The sequence below is a fragment of the Lissotriton helveticus genome, chromosome 2_1, assembly GCF_964261635.1.
Source record: "Lissotriton helveticus chromosome 2_1, aLisHel1.1, whole genome shotgun sequence".
Lineage (NCBI taxonomy): Eukaryota > Metazoa > Chordata > Amphibia > Caudata > Salamandridae > Lissotriton > Lissotriton helveticus.
In genome coordinates this window covers 1524252162-1524275619 of record NC_136059.1, presented here as the reverse complement: position 1 = coordinate 1524275619, position 23458 = coordinate 1524252162, and the positions used below count along the sequence as shown (strand labels likewise).

Below are 23458 nucleotides of genomic sequence, written 5' to 3'. Positions count from 1 at the left end.
AGCTTGTTTCCTTCCCAGTGTAAGAATTGGCTTGGTAGTTTGGTCTGCCCTGTTCCCATGATGCACTGGGCCAGGGTCAGACTAATTTGCATGTAGCCAGGATCTGAGCTGGGATGGTGCAGTGAGCTAAAAAACGGTGATGGATCAAGCCCTGATCGTTTGACTGGGTACGAGTGTTCTGTTTAATTCAGATACTCTGTCCACCAGCACCCCCATTTTTTGAATCGTTTTAGCCACCACAAGTGTGGCAGGGTATACTCAGATGTGAGTCCTTTGCTCACTGCACCATCAGGATTCAAGCAAGCCGGGCCGAAGACGGCTGCAATGCCAGAAACCGGTCCCCGGAAGCTTGTTTCCTTTCCAGTAAAGTATTGGCCTGGTAGTTTGGTCTGCCCTGTTCCCATGATGCACTGGGCCAGGGTCAGACTAATTTGCATGTAGCCAGGTTCTGAGCTGGGATGGTGCAGTGAGCTAACAAACGGTGATGGATCAAGCCCTGATCTTTTGACTGGGTATGAGTGTTCTGTTTAATTCAGATACTCTGTCCATTACCACCCCCACTTTTTGAATCGTTTTAGCCACCACAAGTGTGGCAGGGTATACTCAGATGTGAGTCCTTTGCTCACTGCACCATCAGGATTCAAGCAAGCCGGGCCGAAGACGGCTGCAATGCCAGAAACCGGTCCCCGGAAGCTTGTTTCCTTTCCAGTAAAGAATTGGCTTCGTAGTTTGGTCTGCCCTGTTCCCATGATGCACTGGGCCAGGGTCAGACTAATTTGCATGTAGCCAGGATCTGAGCTGGGATGGTGCAGTGAGCTAAAAAACGGTGATGGATCAAGCCCTGATCTTTTGACTGGGTACGAGTGTTCTGTTTAATTCAGATACTCTGTCCATTACCACACCCACTTTTTGAATCGTTTTAGCCACCACAAGTGTGGCAGGGTATACTCAGATGTGAGTCCCTTGCTCACTGCACCATCAGGATTCAAGGAAGCCGGGCCGAAGACGGCTGCAATGCCAGAAACCGGTCCCCGGAAGCTTGTTTCCTTCCCAGTGTAAGAATTGGCTTGGTAGTTTGGTCTGCCCTTTTCCCATGATGCACTGGGCCAGGGTCAGACTAATTTGCATGTAGCCAGGATCTGAGCTGGGATGGTGCAGTGAGCTAAAAAACGGTGATGGATCAAGCCCTGATCTTTTGACTGGGTACGAGTGTTCTGTTTAATTCAGATACTCTGTCCATTACCACACCCACTTTTTGAATCGTTTTAGCCACCACAAGTGTGGCAGGGTATACTCAGATGTGAGTCCCTTGCTCACTGCACCATCAGGATTCAAGGAAGCCGGGCCGAAGACGGCTGCAATGCCAGAAACCTGTCCCTGGAAGCTTGTTTCCTTTCCAGTAAAGAATTGGCTTGGTAGTTTGGTCTGCCCTGTTCCCATGATGCACTGGGCCAGGGTCAGACTAATTTGCATGTAGCCAGGTTCTGAGCTGGGATGGTGCAGTGAGCTAAAAAACGGTGATGGATCAAGCCCTGATCTTTTGACTGGGTACGAGTGTTCTGTTTAATTCAGATACTCTGTCCATCACCACCCCCACTTTTTGAATCGTTTTAACCACCACAAGTGTGGCAGGGTATACTCAGATGTGAGTCCCTCGCTCACTGCACCATCAGGATTCAAGCAAGCCGGGCAGAAGACGGCTGCAATGCCAGAAACCGGTCCCCGGAAGCTTGTTTCCTTTCCAGGAAAGAATTGGCTTGGTAGTTTGGTCTGCCCTGTTCCCATGATGCACTGGGCCAGGGTCAGACTAATTTGCATGTAGCCAGGTTCTGAGCTGGGATGGTGCAGTGAGCTAAAAAACGGTGATGGATCAAGCCCTGATCGTTTGACTGGGTACGAGTGTTCTGTTTAATTCAGATACTCTGTCCACCAGCACCCCCATTTTTTGAATCGTTTTAGCCACCACAAGTGTGGCAGGGTATACTCAGATGTGAGTCCTTTGCTCACTGCACCATCAGGATTCAAGCAAGCCGGGCCGAAGACGGCTGCAATGCCAGAAACCGGTCCCCGGAAGCTTGTTTCCTTTCCAGTAAAGAATTTTCCTGGTAGTTTGGTCTGCCCTGTTCCCATGATGCACTGGGCCAGGGTCAGACTAATTTGCATGTAGCCAGGTTCTGAGCTGGGATGGTGCAGTGAGCTAACAAACGGTGATGGATCAAGCCCTGATCTTTTGACTGGGTATGAGTGTTCTGTTTAATTCAGATACTCTGTCCATTACCACCCCCACCTTTTGAATCGTTTTAGCCACCACAAGTGTGGCAGGGTATACTCAGATGTGAGTCCCTTGCTCACTGCACCATCAGGATTCAAGCAAGCCGGGCCGAAGACGGCTGCAATGCCAGAAACCAGTCCCCGGAAGCTTGTTTCCTTTCCAGTAAAGAATTGGCTTGGTAGTTTGCTCTGCCCTGTTCCCATGATGCACTGGGCCAGGGTCAGACTAATTTGCATGTAGCCAGGTTCTGAGCTGGGATGGTGCAGTGAGCTAAAAAACGGTGATGGATCAAGCCCTGATCTTTTGACTGGGTATGAATGTTCTGTTTAATTCAGATACTCTGTCCATCACCACCCCCACTTTTTGAATCGTTTTAGCCACCACAAGTGTGGCAGGGTATACTCAGATGTGAGTCCCTTGCTCACTGCACCATCAGGATTCAAGCAAGCCGGGCCGAATACGGCTGCAATGCCAGAAACCGGTCCCCGGAAGCTTGTTTCCTTTCCAGTAAAGAATTGGCTTGGTAGTTTGGTCTGCCCTGTTCCCATGATGCACTGGGCCAGGGTAAGACTAATTTGCATGTAGCCAGGTTCTGAGCTGGGATGGTGCAGTGAGCTAAAAAACGGTGATGGATCGAGCCCTGATCTTTTGACTGGGTACGAGTGTTCTGTTTAATTCATATACTCTGTCCATCACCAACCCCACTTTTTGAATCGTTTTAGCCACCACAAGTGTGGCAGGGTATACTCAGATGTGAGTCCTTTGCTCAGTGCACCATCAGGATTCAAGCAAGCCGGGCCGAAGACGGCTGCAATGCCAGAAACCGGTCCCGGGAAGCTTGTTTCCTTTCCCGGAAAGAATTGGCTTGGTAGTTTGGTCTGCCCTGTTCCCATGATGCACTGGGCCAGGGTCAGACTAATTTGCATGTAGCCAGGTTCTGAGCTGGGATGGTGCAGTGAGCTAAAAAACGGTGATGGATCAAGCCCTGATCTTTTGACTGGGTACGAGTGTTCTGTTTAATTCAGATACTCTGTCCATCACCACCCCCACTTTTTGAATCGTTTTAGCCACCACAAGTGTGGCAGGGTATACTCAGATGTGAGTCCTTTGCTCAGTGCACCATCAGGATTCAAGCAAGCCGGGCCGAAGACGGCTGCAATGCCAGAAACCGGTCCCCGGAAGCTTGTTTCCTTTCCAGTAAAGAATTGGCTTCGTAGTTTGGTCTGCCCTGTTCCCATGATGCACTGGGCCAGGGTCAGACTAATTTGCATGTAGCCAGGATCTGAGCTGGGATGGTGCAGTGAGCTAAAAAACGGTGATGGATCAAGCCCTGATCTTTTGACTGGGTACGAGTGTTCTGTTTAATTCAGATACTCTGTCCATTACCACACCCACTTTTTGAATCGTTTTAGCCACCACAAGTGTGGCAGGGTATACTCAGATGTGAGTCCCTTGCTCACTGCACCATCAGGATTCAAGGAAGCCGGGCCGAAGACGGCTGCAATGCCAGAAACCGGTCCCCGGAAGCTTGTTTCCTTCCCAGTGTAAGAATTGGCTTGGTAGTTTGGTCTGCCCTGTTCCCATGATGCACTGGGCCAGGGTCAGACTAATTTGCATGTAGCCAGGATCTGAGCTGGGATGGTGCAGTGAGCTAAAAAACGGTGATGGATCAAGCCCTGATCTTTTGACTGGGTACGAGTGTTCTGTTTAATTCAGATACTCTGTCCATTACCACACCCACTTTTTGAATCGTTTTAGCCACCACAAGTGTGGCAGGGTATACTCAGATGTGAGTCCCTTGCTCACTGCACCATCAGGATTCAAGGAAGCCGGGCCGAAGACGGCTGCAATGCCAGAAACCTGTCCCTGGAAGCTTGTTTCCTTTCCAGTAAAGAATTGGCTTGGTAGTTTGGTCTGCCCTGTTCCCATGATGCACTGGGCCAGGGTCAGACTAATTTGCATGTAGCCAGGTTCTGAGCTGGGATGGTGCAGTGAGCTAAAAAACGGTGATGGATCAAGCCCTGATCTTTTGACTGGGTACGAGTGTTCTGTTTAATTCAGATACTCTGTCCATCACCACCCCCACTTTTTGAATCGTTTTAACCACCACAAGTGTGGCAGGGTATACTCAGATGTGAGTCCCTCGCTCACTGCACCATCAGGATTCAAGCAAGCCGGGCAGAAGACGGCTGCAATGCCAGAAACCGGTCCCCGGAAGCTTGTTTCCTTTCCAGGAAAGAATTGGCTTGGTAGTTTGGTCTGCCCTGTTCCCATGATGCACTGGGCCAGGGTCAGACTAATTTGCATGTAGCCAGGTTCTGAGCTGGGATGGTGCAGTGAGCTAAAAAACGGTGATGGATCAAGCCCTGATCGTTTGACTGGGTACGAGTGTTCTGTTTAATTCAGATACTCTGTCCACCAGCACCCCCATTTTTTGAATCGTTTTAGCCACCACAAGTGTGGCAGGGTATACTCAGATGTGAGTCCTTTGCTCACTGCACCATCAGGATTCAAGCAAGCCGGGCCGAAGACGGCTGCAATGCCAGAAACCGGTCCCCGGAAGCTTGTTTCCTTTCCAGTAAAGTATTGGCCTGGTAGTTTGGTCTGCCCTGTTCCCATGATGCACTGGGCCAGGGTCAGACTAATTTGCATGTAGCCGGGATCTGAGCTGGGATGGTGCAGTGAGCTAAAAAACGGTGATGGATCAAGCCCTGATCTTTTGACTGGGTACGAGTGTTCTGTTTAATTCAGATACTCTGTCCATTACCACACCCACTTTTTGAATCGTTTTAGCCACCACAAGTGTGGCAGGGTATACTCAGATGTGAGTCCCTTGCTCACTGCACCATCAGGATGTAAGGAAGCCGGGCCGAAGACGGCTGCAATGCCAGAAACCGGTCCCCGGAAGCTTGTTTCCTTCCCAGTGTAAGAATTGGCTTGGTAGTTTGGTCTGCCCTGTTCCCATGATGCACTGGGCCAGGGTCAGACTAATTTGCATGTAGCCAGGATCTGAGCTGGGATGGTGCAGTGAGCTAAAAAACGGTGATGGATCAAGCCCTGATCTTTTGACTGGGTACGAGTGTTCTGTTTAATTCAGATACTCTGTCCATTACCACACCCACTTTTTGAATCGTTTTAGCCACCACAAGTGTGGCAGGGTATACTCAGATGTGAGTCCCTTGCTCACTGCACCATCACGATTCAAGGAAGCCGGGCCGAAGACGGCTGCAATGCCAGAAACCTGTCCCTGGAAGCTTGTTTCCTTTCCAGTAAAGAATTGGCTTGGTAGTTTGGTCTGCCCTGTTCCCATGATGCACTGGGCCAGGGTCAGACTAATTTGCATGTAGCCAGGTTCTGAGCTGGGATGGTGCAGTGAGCTAAAAAACGGTGATGGATCAAGCCCTGATCTTTTGACTGGGTACGAGTGTTCTGTTTAATTCAGATACTCTGTCCATCACCACCCCCACTTTTTGAATCGTTTTAACCACCACAAGTGTGGCAGGGTATACTCAGATGTGAGTCCCTCGCTCACTGCACCATCAGGATTCAAGCAAGCCGGGCAGAAGACGGCTGCAATGCCAGAAACCGGTCCCCGGAAGCTTGTTTCCTTTCCAGGAAAGAATTGGCTTGGTAGTTTGGTCTGCCCTGTTCCCATGATGCACTGGGCCAGGGTCAGACTAATTTGCATGTAGCCAGGTTCTGAGCTGGGATGGTGCAGTGAGCTAAAAAACGGTGATGGATCAAGCCCTGATCGTTTGACTGGGTACGAGTGTTCTGTTTAATTCAGATACTCTGTCCACCAGCACCCCCATTTTTTGAATCGTTTTAGCCACCACAAGTGTGGCAGGGTATACTCAGATGTGAGTCCTTTGCTCACTGCACCATCAGGATTCAAGCAAGCCGGGCCGAAGACGGCTGCAATGCCAGAAACCGGTCCCCGGAAGCTTGTTTCCTTTCCAGTAAAGTATTGGCCTGGTAGTTTGGTCTGCCCTGTTCCCATGATGCACTGGGCCAGGGTCAGACTAATTTGCATGTAGCTGGGATCTGAGCTGGGATGGTGCAGTGAGCTAAAAAACGGTGATGGATCAAGCCCTGATCTTTTGACTGGGTACGAGTGTTCTGTTTAATTCAGATACTCTGTCCATTACCACACCCACTTTTTGAATCGTTTTAGCCACCACAAGTGTGGCAGGGTATACTCAGATGTGGGTCCCTTGCTCACTGCACCATCAGGATTCAAGGAAGCCGGGCCGAAGACGGCTGCAATGCCAGAAACCGGTCCCCGGAAGCTTGTTTCCTTCCCAGTGTAAGAATTGGCTTGGTAGTTTGGTCTGCCCTGTTCCCATGATGCACTGGGCCAGGGTCAGACTAATTTGCATGTAGCCAGGATCTGAGCTGGGATGGTGCAGTGAGCTAAAAAACGGTGATGGATCAAGCCCTGATCTTTTGACTGGGTACGAGTGTTCTGTTTAATTCAGATACTCTGTCCATTACCACACCCACTTTTTGAATCGTTTTAGCCACCACAAGTGTGGCAGGGTATACTCAGATGTGAGTCCCTTGCTCACTGCACCATCAGGATTCAAGGAAGCCGGGCCGAAGACGGCTGCAATGTCAGAAACCTGTCCCTGGAAGCTTGTTTCCTTTCCAGTAAAGAATTGGCTTGGTAGTTTGGTCTGCCCTGTTCCCATGATGCACTGGGCCAGGGTCAGACTAATTTGCATGTAGCCAGGTTCTGAGCTGGGATGGTGCAGTGAGCTAAAAAACGGTGATGGATCAAGCCCTGATCTTTTGACTGGGTACGAGTGTTCTGTTTAATTCAGATACTCTGTCCATCACCACCCCCACTTTTTGAATCGTTTTAACCACCACAAGTGTGGCAGGGTATACTCAGATGTGAGTCCCTCGCTCACTGCACCATCAGGATTCAAGCAAGCCGGGCAGAAGACGGCTGCAATGCCAGAAACCGGTCCCCGGAAGCTTGTTTCCTTTCCAGGAAAGAATTGGCTTGGTAGTTTGGTCTGCCCTGTTCCCATGATGCACTGGGCCAGGGTCAGACTAATTTGCATGTAGCCAGGTTCTGAGCTGGGATGGTGCAGTGAGCTAAAAAACGGTGATGGATCAAGCCCTGATCGTTTGACTGGGTACGAGTGTTCTGTTTAATTCAGATACTCTGTCCACCAGCACCCCCATTTTTTGAATCGTTTTAGCCACCACAAGTGTGGCAGGGTATACTCAGATGTGAGTCCTTTGCTCACTGCACCATCAGGATTCAAGCAAGCCGGGCCGAAGACGGCTGCAATGCCAGAAACCGGTCCCCGGAAGCTTGTTTCCTTTCCAGTAAAGTATTGGCCTGGTAGTTTGGTCTGCCCTGTTCCCATGATGCACTGGGCCAGGGTCAGACTAATTTGCATGTAGCCAGGTTCTGAGCTGGGATGGTGCAGTGAGCTAACAAACGGTGATGGATCAAGCCCTGATCTTTTGACTGGGTATGAGTGTTCTGTTTAATTCAGATACTCTGTCCATTACCACCCCCACTTTTTGAATCGTTTTAGCCACCACAAGTGTGGCAGGGTATACTCAGATGTGAGTCCTTTGCTCACTGCACCATCAGGATTCAAGCAAGCCGGGCCGAAGACGGCTGCAATGCCAGAAACCGGTCCCCGGAAGCTTGTTTCCTTTCCAGTAAAGAATTGGCTTCGTAGTTTGGTCTGCCCTGTTCCCATGATGCACTGGGCCAGGGTCAGACTAATTTGCATGTAGCCAGGATCTGAGCTGGGATGGTGCAGTGAGCTAAAAAACGGTGATGGATCAAGCCCTGATCTTTTGACTGGGTACGAGTGTTCTGTTTAATTCAGATACTCTGTCCATTACCACACCCACTTTTTGAATCGTTTTAGCCACCACAAGTGTGGCAGGGTATACTCAGATGTGAGTCCCTTGCTCACTGCACCATCAGGATTCAAGGAAGCCGGGCCGAAGACGGCTGCAATGCCAGAAACCGGTCCCCGGAAGTTTGTTTCCTTCCCAGTGTAAGAATTGGCTTGGTAGTTTGGTCTGCCCTTTTCCCATGATGCACTGGGCCAGGGTCAGACTAATTTGCATGTAGCCAGGATCTGAGCTGGGATGGTGCAGTGAGCTAAAAAACGGTGATGGATCAAGCCCTGATCTTTTGACTGGGTACGAGTGTTCTGTTTAATTCAGATACTCTGTCCATTACCACACCCACTTTTTGAATCGTTTTAGCCACCACAAGTGTGGCAGGGTATACTCAGATGTGAGTCCCTTGCTCACTGCACCATCAGGATTCAAGGAAGCCGGGCCGAAGACGGCTGCAATGCCAGAAACCTGTCCCTGGAAGCTTGTTTCCTTTCCAGTAAAGAATTGGCTTGGTAGTTTGGTCTGCCCTGTTCCCATGATGCACTGGGCCAGGGTCAGACTAATTTGCATGTAGCCAGGTTCTGAGCTGGGATGGTGCAGTGAGCTAAAAAACGGTGATGGATCAAGCCCTGATCTTTTGACTGGGTACGAGTGTTCTGTTTAATTCAGATACTCTGTCCATCACCACCCCCACTTTTTGAATCGTTTTAACCACCACAAGTGTGGCAGGGTATACTCAGATGTGAGTCCCTCGCTCACTGCACCATCAGGATTCAAGCAAGCCGGGCAGAAGACGGCTGCAATGCCAGAAACCGGTCCCCGGAAGCTTGTTTCCTTTCCAGGAAAGAATTGGCTTGGTAGTTTGGTCTGCCCTGTTCCCATGATGCACTGGGCCAGGGTCAGACTAATTTGCATGTAGCCAGGTTCTAAGCTGGGATGGTGCAGTGAGCTAAAAAACGGTGATGGATCAAGCCCTGATCGTTTGACTGGGTACGAGTGTTCTGTTTAATTCAGATACTCTGTCCACCAGCACCCCCATTTTTTGAATCGTTTTAGCCACCACAAGTGTGGCAGGGTATACTCAGATGTGAGTCCTTTGCTCACTGCACCATCAGGATTCAAGCAAGCCGGGCCGAAGACGGCTGCAATGCCAGAAACCGGTCCCCGGAAGCTTGTTTCCTTTCCAGTAAAGAATTTTCCTGGTAGTTTGGTCTGCCCTGTTCCCATGATGCACTGGGCCAGGGTCAGACTAATTTGCATGTAGCCAGGTTCTGAGCTGGGATGGTGCAGTGAGCTAACAAACGGTGATGGATCAAGCCCTGATCTTTTGACTGGGTATGAGTGTTCTGTTTAATTCAGATACTCTGTCCATTACCACCCCCACCTTTTGAATCGTTTTAGCCACCACAAGTGTGGCAGGGTATACTCAGATGTGAGTCCCTTGCTCACTGCACCATCAGGATTCAAGCAAGCCGGGCCGAAGACGGCTGCAATGCCAGAAACCAGTCCCCGGAAGCTTGTTTCCTTTCCAGTAAAGAATTGGCTTGGTAGTTTGGTCTGCCCTGTTCCCATGATGCACTGGGCCAGGGTCAGACTAATTTGCATGTAGCCAGGTTCTGAGCTGGGATGGTGCAGTGAGCTAAAAAACGGTGATGGATCAAGCCCTGATCTTTTGACTGGGTATGAATGTTCTGTTTAATTCAGATACTCTGTCCATCACCACCCCCACTTTTTGAATCGTTTTAGCCACCACAAGTGTGGCAGGGTATACTCAGATGTGAGTCCCTTGCTCACTGCACCATCAGGATTCAAGCCGGGCCGAATACGGCTGCAATGCCAGAAACCGGTCCCCGGAAGCTTGTTTCCTTTCCAGTAAAGAATTGGCTTGGTAGTTTGGTCTGCCCTGTTCCCATGATGCACTGGGCCAGGGTAAGACTAATTTGCATGTAGCCAGGTTCTGAGCTGGGATGGTGCAGTGAGCTAAAAAACGGTGATGGATCAAGCCCTGATCTTTTGACTGGGTACGAGTGTTCTGTTTAATTCATATACTCTGTCCATCACCAACCCCACTTTTTGAATCGTTTTAGCCACCACAAGTGTGGCAGGGTATACTCAGATGTGAGTCCCTTGCTCACTGCACCATCAGGATTCAAGCAAGCCGGGTAGAAGACGGCTGCAATGCCAGAAACCGGTCCCCGGAAGCTTGTTTCCTTTCCAGGAAAGAATTGGCTTGGTAGTGTGGTCTGCCCTGTTCCCATGATGCACTGGGTCAGGGTCAGACTAATTTGCATGTAGCCAGGTTCTGAGCTGGGATGGTGCAGTGAGCTAAAAAACGGTGATGGATCAAGCCCTGATCTTTTGACTGGGTACGAGTGTTCTGTTTAATTCAGATACTCTGTCCATCACCACCCCCACTTTTTGAATCGTTTTAGCCACCACAAGTGTGGCAGGGTATACTCAGATGTGAGTCCCTTGCTCACTGCACCATCAGGATTCAAGCAAGCCGGGCCGAAGACGGCTGCAATGCCAGAAACCGGTCCCCGGAAGCTTGTTTCCTTTCCAGTAAAGAATTGGCTTCGTAGTTTGGTCTGCCCTGTTCCCATGATGCACTGGGCCAGGGTCAGACTAATTTGCATGTAGCCAGGATCTGAGCTGGGATGGTGCAGTGAGCTAAAAAACGGTGATGGATCAAGCCCTGATCTTTTGACTGGGTACGAGTGTTCTGTTTAATTCAGATACTCTGTCCATTACCACACCCACTTTTTGAATCGTTTTAGCCACCACAAGTGTGGCAGGGTATACTCAGATGTGAGTCCCTTGCTCACTGCACCATCAGGATTCAAGGAAGCCGGGCCGAAGACGGCTGCAATGCCAGAAACCTGTCCCTGGAAGCTTGTTTCCTTTCCAGTAAAGAATTGGCTTGGTAGTTTGGTCTGCCCTGTTTCCATGATGCACTGGGCCAGGGTCAGACTAATTTGCATGTAGCCAGGTTCTGAGCTGGGATGGTGCAGTGAGCTAAAAAACGGTGATGGATCAAGCCCTGATCTTTTGACTGGGTACGAGTGTTCTGTTTAATTCAGATACTCTGTCCATCACCACCCCCACTTTTTGAATCGTTTTAGCCACCACAAGTGTGGCAGGGTATACTCAGATGTGAGTCCCTTGCTCACTGCACCATCAGGATTCAAGGAAGCCGGGCCGAAGACGGCTGCAATGCCAGAAACCGGTCCCCGGAAGCTTGTTTCCTTCCCAGTGTAAGAATTGGCTTGGTAGTTTGGTCTGCCCTTTTCCCATGATGCACTGGGCCAGGGTCAGACTAATTTGCATGTAGCCAGGATCTGAGCTGGGATGGTGCAGTGAGCTAAAAAACGGTGATGGATCAAGCCCTGATCGTTTGACTGGGTACGAGTGTTCTGTTTAATTCAGATACTCTGTCCACCAGCACCCCCATTTTTTGAATCGTTTTAGCCACCACAAGTGTGGCAGGGTATACTCAGATGTGAGTCCTTTGCTCACTGCACCATCAGGATTCAAGCAAGCCGGGCCGAAGACGGCTGCAATGCCAGAAACCGGTCCCCGGAAGCTTGTTTCCTTTCCAGTAAAGTATTGGCCTGGTAGTTTGGTCTGCCCTGTTCCCATGATGCACTGGGCCAGGGTCAGACTAATTTGCATGTAGCCGGGATCTGAGCTGGGATGGTGCAGTGAGCTAAAAAACGGTGATGGATCAAGCCCTGATCTTTTGACTGGGTACGAGTGTTCTGTTTAATTCAGATACTCTGTCCATTACCACACCCACTTTTTGAATCGTTTTAGCCACCACAAGTGTGGCAGGGTATACTCAGATGTGAGTCCCTTGCTCACTGCACCATCAGGATTCAAGGAAGCCGGGCCGAAGACGGCTGCAATGCCAGAAACCGGTCCCCGGAAGCTTGTTTCCTTCCCAGTGTAAGAATTGGCTTGGTAGTTTGGTCTGCCCTGTTCCCATGATGCACTGGGCCAGGGTCAGACTAATTTGCATGTAGCCAGGATCTGAGCTGGGATGGTGCAGTGAGCTAAAAAACGGTGATGGATCAAGCCCTGATCTTTTGACTGGGTACGAGTGTTCTGTTTAATTCAGATACTCTGTCCATTACCACACCCACTTTTTGAATCGTTTTAGCCACCACAAGTGTGGCAGGGTATACTCAGATGTGAGTCCCTTGCTCACTGCACCATCAGGATTCAAGGAAGCCGGGCCGAAGACGGCTGCAATGCCAGAAACCTGTCCCTGGAAGCTTGTTTCCTTTCCAGTAAAGAATTGGCTTGGTAGTTTGGTCTGCCCTGTTCCCATGATGCACTGGGCCAGGGTCAGACTAATTTGCATGTAGCCAGGTTCTGAGCTGGGATGGTGCAGTGAGCTAAAAAACGGTGATGGATCAAGCCCTGATCTTTTGACTGGGTACGAGTGTTCTGTTTAATTCAGATACTCTGTCCATCACCACCCCCACTTTTTGAATCGTTTTAACCACCACAAGTGTGGCAGGGTATACTCAGATGTGAGTCCCTCGCTCACTGCACCATCAGGATTCAAGCAAGCCGGGCAGAAGACGGCTGCAATGCCAGAAACCGGTCCCCGGAAGCTTGTTTCCTTTCCAGGAAAGAATTGGCTTGGTAGTTTGGTCTGCCCTGTTCCCATGATGCACTGGGCCAGGGTCAGACTAATTTGCATGTAGCCAGGTTCTGAGCTGGGATGGTGCAGTGAGCTAAAAAACGGTGATGGATCAAGCCCTGATCGTTTGACTGGGTACGAGTGTTCTGTTTAATTCAGATACTCTGTCCACCAGCACCCCCATTTTTTGAATCGTTTTAGCCACCACAAGTGTGGCAGGGTATACTCAGATGTGAGTCCTTTGCTCACTGCACCATCAGGATTCAAGCAAGCCGGGCCGAAGACGGCTGCAATGCCAGAAACCGGTCCCCGGAAGCTTGTTTCCTTTCCAGTAAAGTATTGGCCTGGTAGTTTGGTCTGCCCTGTTCCCATGATGCACTGGGCCAGGGTCAGACTAATTTGCATGTAGCCGGGATCTGAGCTGGGATGGTGCAGTGAGCTAAAAAACGGTGATGGATCAAGCCCTGATCTTTTGACTGGGTACGAGTGTTCTGTTTAATTCAGATACTCTGTCCATTACCACACCCACTTTTTGAATCGTTTTAGCCACCACAAGTGTGGCAGGGTATACTCAGATGTGGGTCCCTTGCTCACTGCACCATCAGGATTCAAGGAAGCCGGGCCGAAGACGGCTGCAATGCCAGAAACCGGTCCCCGGAAGCTTGTTTCCTTCCCAGTGTAAGAATTGGCTTGGTAGTTTGGTCTGCCCTGTTCCCATGATGCACTGGGCCAGGGTCAGACTAATTTGCATGTAGCCAGGATCTGAGCTGGGATGGTGCAGTGAGCTAAAAAACGGTGATGGATCAAGCCCTGATCTTTTGACTGGGTACGAGTGTTCTGTTTAATTCAGATACTCTGTCCATTACCACACCCACTTTTTGAATCGTTTTAGCCACCACAAGTGTGGCAGGGTATACTCAGATGTGAGTCCCTTGCTCACTGCACCATCAGGATTCAAGGAAGCCGGGCCGAAGACGGCTGCAATGTCAGAAACCTGTCCCTGGAAGCTTGTTTCCTTTCCAGTAAAGAATTGGCTTGGTAGTTTGGTCTGCCCTGTTCCCATGATGCACTGGGCCAGGGTCAGACTAATTTGCATGTAGCCAGGTTCTGAGCTGGGATGGTGCAGTGAGCTAAAAAACGGTGATGGATCAAGCCCTGATCTTTTGACTGGGTACGAGTGTTCTGTTTAATTCAGATACTCTGTCCATCACCACCCCCACTTTTTGAATCGTTTTAACCACCACAAGTGTGGCAGGGTATACTCAGATGTGAGTCCCTCGCTCACTGCACCATCAGGATTCAAGCAAGCCGGGCAGAAGACGGCTGCAATGCCAGAAACCGGTCCCCGGAAGCTTGTTTCCTTTCCAGGAAAGAATTGGCTTGGTAGTTTGGTCTGCCCTGTTCCCATGATGCACTGGGCCAGGGTCAGACTAATTTGCATGTAGCCAGGTTCTGAGCTGGGATGGTGCAGTGAGCTAAAAAACGGTGATGGATCAAGCCCTGATCGTTTGACTGGGTACGAGTGTTCTGTTTAATTCAGATACTCTGTCCACCAGCACCCCCATTTTTTGAATCGTTTTAGCCACCACAAGTGTGGCAGGGTATACTCAGATGTGAGTCCTTTGCTCACTGCACCATCAGGATTCAAGCAAGCCGGGCCGAAGACGGCTGCAATGCCAGAAACCGGTCCCCGGAAGCTTGTTTCCTTTCCAGTAAAGTATTGGCCTGGTAGTTTGGTCTGCCCTGTTCCCATGATGCACTGGGCCAGGGTCAGACTAATTTGCATGTAGCCAGGTTCTGAGCTGGGATGGTGCAGTGAGCTAACAAACGGTGATGGATCAAGCCCTGATCTTTTGACTGGGTATGAGTGTTCTGTTTAATTCAGATACTCTGTCCATTACCACCCCCACTTTTTGAATCGTTTTAGCCACCACAAGTGTGGCAGGGTATACTCAGATGTGAGTCCTTTGCTCACTGCACCATCAGGATTCAAGCAAGCCGGGCCGAAGACGGCTGCAATGCCAGAAACCGGTCCCCGGAAGCTTGTTTCCTTTCCAGTAAAGAATTGGCTTCGTAGTTTGGTCTGCCCTGTTCCCATGATGCACTGGGCCAGGGTCAGACTAATTTGCATGTAGCCAGGATCTGAGCTGGGATGGTGCAGTGAGCTAAAAAACGGTGATGGATCAAGCCCTGATCTTTTGACTGGGTACGAGTGTTCTGTTTAATTCAGATACTCTGTCCATTACCACACCCACTTTTTGAATCGTTTTAGCCACCACAAGTGTGGCAGGGTATACTCAGATGTGAGTCCCTTGCTCACTGCACCATCAGGATTCAAGGAAGCCGGGCCGAAGACGGCTGCAATGCCAGAAACCGGTCCCCGGAAGCTTGTTTCCTTCCCAGTGTAAGAATTGGCTTGGTAGTTTGGTCTGCCCTTTTCCCATGATGCACTGGGCCAGGGTCAGACTAATTTGCATGTAGCCAGGATCTGAGCTGGGATGGTGCAGTGAGCTAAAAAACGGTGATGGATCAAGCCCTGATCTTTTGACTGGGTACGAGTGTTCTGTTTAATTCAGATACTCTGTCCATTACCACACCCACTTTTTGAATCGTTTTAGCCACCACAAGTGTGGCAGGGTATACTCAGATGTGAGTCCCTTGCTCACTGCACCATCAGGATTCAAGGAAGCCGGGCCGAAGACGGCTGCAATGCCAGAAACCTGTCCCTGGAAGCTTGTTTCCTTTCCAGTAAAGAATTGGCTTGGTAGTTTGGTCTGCCCTGTTCCCATGATGCACTGGGCCAGGGTCAGACTAATTTGCATGTAGCCAGGTTCTGAGCTGGGATGGTGCAGTGAGCTAAAAAACGGTGATGGATCAAGCCCTGATCTTTTGACTGGGTACGAGTGTTCTGTTTAATTCAGATACTCTGTCCATCACCACCCCCACTTTTTGAATCGTTTTAACCACCACAAGTGTGGCAGGGTATACTCAGATGTGAGTCCCTCGCTCACTGCACCATCAGGATTCAAGCAAGCCGGGCAGAAGACGGCTGCAATGCCAGAAACCGGTCCCCGGAAGCTTGTTTCCTTTCCAGGAAAGAATTGGCTTGGTAGTTTGGTCTGCCCTGTTCCCATGATGCACTGGGCCAGGGTCAGACTAATTTGCATGTAGCCAGGTTCTGAGCTGGGATGGTGCAGTGAGCTAAAAAACGGTGATGGATCAAGCCCTGATCGTTTGACTGGGTACGAGTGTTCTGTTTAATTCAGATACTCTGTCCACCAGCACCCCCATTTTTTGAATCGTTTTAGCCACCACAAGTGTGGCAGGGTATACTCAGATGTGAGTCCTTTGCTCACTGCACCATCAGGATTCAAGCAAGCCGGGCCGAAGACGGCTGCAATGCCAGAAACCGGTCCCCGGAAGCTTGTTTCCTTTCCAGTAAAGAATTTTCCTGGTAGTTTGGTCTGCCCTGTTCCCATGATGCACTGGGCCAGGGTCAGACTAATTTGCATGTAGCCAGGTTCTGAGCTGGGATGGTGCAGTGAGCTAACAAACGGTGATGGATCAAGCCCTGATCTTTTGACTGGGTATGAGTGTTCTGTTTAATTCAGATACTCTGTCCATTACCACCCCCACCTTTTGAATCGTTTTAGCCACCACAAGTGTGGCAGGGTATACTCAGATGTGAGTCCCTTGCTCACTGCACCATCAGGATTCAAGCAAGCCGGGCCGAAGACGGCTGCAATGCCAGAAACCCGTCCCCGGAAGCTTGTTTCCTTTCCAGTAAAGAATTGGCTTGGTAGTTTGGTCTGCCCTGTTCCCATGATGCACTGGGCCAGGGTCAGACTAATTTGCATGTAGCCAGGTTCTGAGCTGGGATGGTGCAGTGAGCTAAAAAACGGTGATGGATCAAGCCCTGATCTTTTGACTGGGTATGAATGTTCTGTTTAATTCAGATACTCTGTCCATCACCACCCCCACTTTTTGAATCGTTTTAGCCACCACAAGTGTGGCAGGGTATACTCAGATGTGAGTCCCTTGCTCACTGCACCATCAGGATTCAAGCAAGCCGGGCCGAATACGGCTGCAATGCCAGAAACCGGTCCCCGGAAGCTTGTTTCCTTTCCAGTAAAGAATTGGCTTGGTAGTTTGGTCTGCCCTGTTCCCATGATGCACTGGGCCAGGGTAAGACTAATTTGCATGTAGCCAGGTTCTGAGCTGGGATGGTGCAGTGAGCTAAAAAACGGTGATGGATCAAGCCCTGATCTTTTGACTGGGTACGAGTGTTCTGTTTAATTCATATACTCTGTCCATCACCAACCCCACTTTTTGAATCGTTTTAGCCACCACAAGTGTGGCAGGGTATACTCAGATGTGAGTCCCTTGCTCACTGCACCATCAGGATTCAAGCAAGCCGGGTAGAAGACGGCTGCAATGCCAGAAACCGGTCCCCGGAAGCTTGTTTCCTTTCCAGGAAAGAATTGGCTTGGTAGTGTGGTCTGCCCTGTTCCCATGATGCACTGGGTCAGGGTCAGACTAATTTGCATGTAGCCAGGTTCTGAGCTGGGATGGTGCAGTGAGCTAAAAAACGGTGATGGATCAAGCCCTGATCTTTTGACTGGGTACGAGTGTTCTGTTTAATTCAGATACTCTGTCCATCACCACCCCCACTTTTTGAATCGTTTTAGCCACCACAAGTGTGGCAGGGTATACTCAGATGTGAGTCCCTTGCTCACTGCACCATCAGGATTCAAGCAAGCCGGGCCGAAGACGGCTGCAATGCCAGAAACCGGTCCCCGGAAGCTTGTTTCCTTTCCAGTAAAGAATTGGCTTCGTAGTTTGGTCTGCCCTGTTCCCATGATGCACTGGGCCAGGGTCAGACTAATTTGCATGTAGCCAGGATCTGAGCTGGGATGGTGCAGTGAGCTAAAAAACGGTGATGGATCAAGCCCTGATCTTTTGACTGGGTACGAGTGTTCTGTTTAATTCAGATACTCTGTCCATTACCACACCCACTTTTTGAATCGTTTTAGCCACCACAAGTGTGGCAGGGTATACTCAGATGTGAGTCCCTTGCTCACTGCACCATCAGGATTCAAGGAAGCCGGGCCGAAGACGGCTGCAATGCCAGAAACCTGTCCCTGGAAGCTTGTTTCCTTTCCAGTAAAGAATTGGCTTGGTAGTTTGGTCTGCCCTGTTTCCATGATGCACTGGGCCAGGGTCAGACTAATTTGCATGTAGCCAGGTTCTGAGCTGGGATGGTGCAGTGAGCTAAAAAACGGTGATGGATCAAGCCCTGATCTTTTGACTGGGTACGAGTGTTCTGTTTAATTCAGATACTCTGTCCATCACCACCCCCACTTTTTGAATCGTTTTAGCCACCACAAGTGTGGCAGGGTATACTCAGATGTGAGTCCCTTGCTCACTGCACCATCAGGATTCAAGGAAGCCGGGCCGAAGACGGCTGCAATGCCAGAAACCGGTCCCCGGAAGCTTGTTTCCTTCCCAGTGTAAGAATTGGCTTGGTAGTTTGGTGTGCCCTTTTCCCATGATGCACTGGGCCAGGGTCAGACTAATTTGCATGTAGCCAGGATCTGAGCTGGGATGGTGCAGTGAGCTAAAAAACGGTGATGGATCAAGCCCTGATCTTTTGACTGGGTACGAGTGTTCTGTTTAATTCAGATACTCTGTCCATTACCACACCCACTTTTTGAATCGTTTTAGCCACCACAAGTGTGGCAGGGTATACTCAGATGTGAGTCCCTTGCTCACTGCACCATCAGGATTCAAGGAAGCTGGGCCGAAGACGGCTGCAATGCCAGAAACCTGTCCCTGGAAGCTTGTTTCCTTTCCAGTAAAGAATTGGCTTGGTAGTTTGGTCTGCCCTGTTCCCATGATGCACTGGGCCAGGGTCAGACTAATTTGCATGTAGCCAGGTTCTGAGCTGGGATGGTGCAGTGAGCTAAAAAACGGTGATGGATCAAGCCCTGATCTTTTGACTGGGTACGAGTGTTCTGTTTAATTCAGATACTCTGTCCATCACCACCCCCACTTTTTGAATCGTTTTAACCACCACAAGTGTGGCAGGGTATACTCAGATGTGAGTCCCTCGCTCACTGCACCATCAGGATTCAAGCAAGCCGGGCAGAAGACGGCTGCAATGCCAGAAACCGGTCCCCGGAAGCTTGTTTCCTTTCCAGGAAAGAATTGGCTTGGTAGTTTGGTCTGCCCTGTTCCCATGATGCACTGGGCCAGGGTCAGACTAATTTGCATGTAGCCAGGTTCTGAGCTGGGATGGTGCAGTGAGCTAAAAAACGGTGATGGATCAAGCCCTGATCGTTTGACTGGGTACGAGTGTTCTGTTTAATTCAGATACTCTGTCCACCAGCACCCCCATTTTTTGAATCGTTTTAGCCACCACAAGTGTGGCAGGGTATACTCAGATGTGAGTCCTTTGCTCACTGCACCATCAGGATTCAAGCAAGCCGGGCCGAAGACGGCTGCAATGCCAGAAACCGGTCCCCGGAAGCTTGTTTCCTTTCCAGTAAAGAATTTTCCTGGTAGTTTGGTCTGCCCTGTTCCCATGATGCACTGGGCCAGGGTCAGACTAATTTGCATGTAGCTAGGTTCTGAGCTGGGATGGTGCAGTGAGCTAACAAACGGTGATGGATCAAGCCCTGATCTTTTGACTGGGTATGAGTGTTCTGTTTAATTCAGATACTCTGTCCATTACCACCCCCACCTTTTGAATCGTTTTAGCCACCACAAGTGTGGCAGGGTATACTCAGATGTGAGTCCCTTGCTCACTGCACCATCAGGATTCAAGCAAGCCGGGCCGAAGACGGCTGCAATGCCAGAAACCAGTCCCCGGAAGCTTGTTTCCTTTCCAGTAAAGAATTGGCTTGGTAGTTTGGTCTGCCCTGTTCCCATGATGCACTGGGCCAGGGTCAGACTAATTTGCATGTAGCCAGGTTCTGAGCTGGGATGGTGCAGTGAGCTAAAAAACGGTGATGGATCAAGCCCTGATCTTTTGACTGGGTATGAATGTTCTGTTTAATTCAGATACTCTGTCCATCACCACCCCCACTTTTTGAATCGTTTTAGCCACCACAAGTGTGGCAGGGTATACTCAGATGTGAGTCCCTTGCTCACTGCACCATCAGGATTCAAGCAAGCCGGGCCGAATACGGCTGCAATGCCAGAAACCGGTCCCCGGAAGCTTGTTTCCTTTCCAGTAAAGAATTGGCTTGGTAGTTTGGTCTGCCCTGTTCCCATGATGCACTGGGCCAGGGTAAGACTAATTTGCATGTAGCCAGGTTCTGAGCTGGGATGGTGCAGTGAGCTAAAAAACGGTGATGGATCAAGCCCTGATCTTTTGACTGGGTACGAGTGTTCTGTTTAATTCAGATACTCTGTCCATCACCAACCCCACTTTTTGAATCGTTTTAGCCACCACAAGTGTGGCAGGGTATACTCAGATGTGAGTCCCTTGCTCACTGCACCATCAGGATTCAAGCAAGCCGGGTAGAAGACGGCTGCAATGCCAGAAACCGGTCCCGGGAAGCTTGTTTCCTTTCCAGGAAAGAATTGGCTTGGTAGTGTGGTCTGCCCTGTTCCCATGATGCACTGGGTCAGGGTCAGACTAATTTGCATGTAGCCAGGTTCTGAGCTGGGATGGTGCAGTGAGCTAAAAAACGGTGATGGATCAAGCCCTGATCTTTTGACTGGGTACGAGTGTTCTGTTTAATTCAGATACTCTGTCCATCACCACCCCCACTTTTTGAATCGTTTTAGCCACCACAAGTGTGGCAGGGTATACTCAGATGTGAGTCCCTTGCTCACTGCACCATCAGGATTCAAGCAAGCCGGGCCGAAGACGGCTGCAATGCCAGAAACCGGTCCCCGGAAGCTTGTTTCCTTTCCAGTAAAGAATTGGCTTCGTAGTTTGGTCTGCCCTGTTCCCATGATGCACTGGGCCAGGGTCAGACTAATTTGCATGTAGCCAGGATCTGAGCTGGGATGGTGCAGTGAGCTAAAAAACGGTGATGGATCAAGCCCTGATCTTTTGACTGGGTACGAGTGTTCTGTTTAATTCAGATACTCTGTCCATTACCACACCCACTTTTTGAATCGTTTTAGCCACCACAAGTGTGGCAGGGTATACTCAGATGTGAGTCCCTTGCTCACTGCACCATCAGGATTAAAGGAAGCCGGGCCGAAGACGGCTGCAATGCCAGAAACCGGTCCCCGGAAGCTTGTTTCCTTCCCAGTGTAAGAATTGGCTTGGTAGTTTGGTCTGCCCTGTTCCCATGATGCACTGGGCCAGGGTCAGACTAATTTGCATTTAGCCAGGATCTGAGCTGGGATGGTGCAGTGAGCTAAAAAACGGTGATGGATCAAGCCCTGATATTTTGACTGGGTACGAGTTTTCTGTTTAATTCAGATACTCTGTCCATTACCACACCCACTTTTTGAATCGTTTTAGCCACCACAAGTGTGGCAGGGTATACTCAGATGTGAGTCCCTTGCTCACTGCACCATCAGGATTCAAGGAAGCCGGGCCGAAGACGGCTGCAATGCCAGAAACCTGTCCCTGGAAGCTTGTTTCCTTTCCAGTAAAGAATTGGCTTGGTAGTTTGGTCTGCCCTGTTCCCATGATGCACTGGGCCAGGGTCAGACTAATTTGCATGTAGCCAGGTTCTGAGCTGGGATGGTGCAGTGAGCTAAAAAACGGTGATGGATCAAGCCCTGATCTTTTGACTGGGTACGAGTGTTCTGTTTAATTCAGATACTCTGTCCATCACCACCCCCACTTTTTGAATCGTTGTATCCACCACAAGTGTGGCAGGGTATACTCAGATGTGAGTCCCTCGCTCACTGCACCATCAGGATTCAAGCAAGCCGGGCAGAAGACGGCTGCAATGCCAGAAACCGGTCCCCGGAAGCTTGTTTCCTTTCCAGGAAAGAATTGGCTTGGTAGTTTGGTCTGCCCTTTTCCCATGATGCACTGGGCCAGGGTCAGACTAATTTGCATGTAGCCAGGTTCTGAGCTGGGATGGTGCAGTGAGCTAAAAAACGGTGATGGATCAAGCCCTGATCTTTTGACTGGGTACGAGTGTTCTGTTTAATTCAGATACTCTGTCCACCAGCACCCCCATTTTTTGAATCGTTTTAGCCACCACAAGTGTGGCAGGGTATACTCAGATGTGAGTCCTTTGCTCACTGCACCATCAGGATTCAAGCAAGCCGGGCCGAAGACGGCTGCAATGCCAGAAACCGGTCCCCGGAAGCTTGTTTCCTTTCCAGTAAAGAATTGGCCTGGTAGTTTGGTCTGCCCTGTTCCCATGATGCACTGGGCCAGGGTCAGACTAATTTGCATGTAGCCAGGTTCTGAGCTGGGATGGTGCAGTGAGCTAACAAACGGTGATGGATCAAGCCCTGATCTTTTGACTGGGTATGAGTGTTCTGTTTAATTCAGATACTCTGTCCATTACCACCCCCACTTTTTGAATCGTTTTAGCCACCACAAGTGTGGCAGGGTATACTCAGATGTGAGTCCCTTGCTCACTGCACCATCAGGATTCAAGCAAGCCGGGCCGAAGACGGCTGCAATGCCAGAAACCAGTCCCCGGAAGCTTGTTTCCTTTCCAGTAAAGAATTGGCTTGGTAGTTTGGTCTGCCCTGTTCCCATGATGCACTGGGCTAGGGTCAGACTAATTTGCATGTAGCCGGGATCTGAGCTGGGATGGTGCAGTGAGCTAAAAAACGGTGATGGATCAAGCCCTGATCTTTTGACTGGGTACGAGTGTTCTGTTTAATTCAGATACTCTGTCCATTACCACACCCACTTTTTGAATCGTTTTAGCCACCACAAGTGTGGCAGGGTATACTCAGATGTGAGTCCCTTGCTCACTGCACCATCAGGATTCAAGGAAGCCGGGCCGAAGACGGCTGCAATGCCAGAAACCGGTCCCCGGAAGCTTGTTTCCTTCCCAGTGTAAGAATTGGCTTGGTAGTTTGGTCTGCCCTGTTCCCATGATGCACTGGGCCAGGGTCAGACTAATTTGCATGTAGCCAGGATCTGAGCTGGGATGGTGCAGTGAGCTAAAAAACGGTGATGGATCAAGCCCTGATCTTTTGACTGGGTACGAGTGTTCTGTTTAATTCAGATACTCTGTCCATTACCACACCCACTTTTTGAATCGTTTTAGCCACCACAAGTGTGGCAGGGTATACTCAGATGTGAGTCCCTTGCTCACTGCACCATCAGGATTCAAGGAAGCCGGGCCGAAGACGGCTGCAATGCCAGAAACCTGTCCCTGGAAGCTTGTTTCCTTTCCAGTAAAGAATTGGCTTGGTAGTTTGGTCTGCCCTGTTCCCATGATGCACTGGGCCAGGGTCAGACTAATTTGCATGTAGCCAGGTTCTGAGCTGGGATGGTGCAGTGAGCTAAAAAACGGTGATGGATCAAGCCCTGATCTTTTGACTGGGTACGAGTGTTCTGTTTAATTCAGATACTCTGTCCATCACCACCCCCACTTTTTGAATCGTTTTAACCACCACAAGTGTGGCAGGGTATACTCAGATGTGAGTCCCTCGCTCACTGCACCATCAGGATTCAAGCAAGCCGGGCAGAAGACGGCTGCAATGCCAGAAAC

General features: G+C 50.0%; 1 protein-coding gene across 1 annotated transcript in view; it reads right to left on the bottom strand.

The window, feature by feature from the left end:
• Positions 1–23458, bottom strand: part of LOC144819835 (uncharacterized) — a 480874-nt gene that overhangs the window by 114875 nt on the left and 342541 nt on the right. The window lies entirely within an intron of this gene.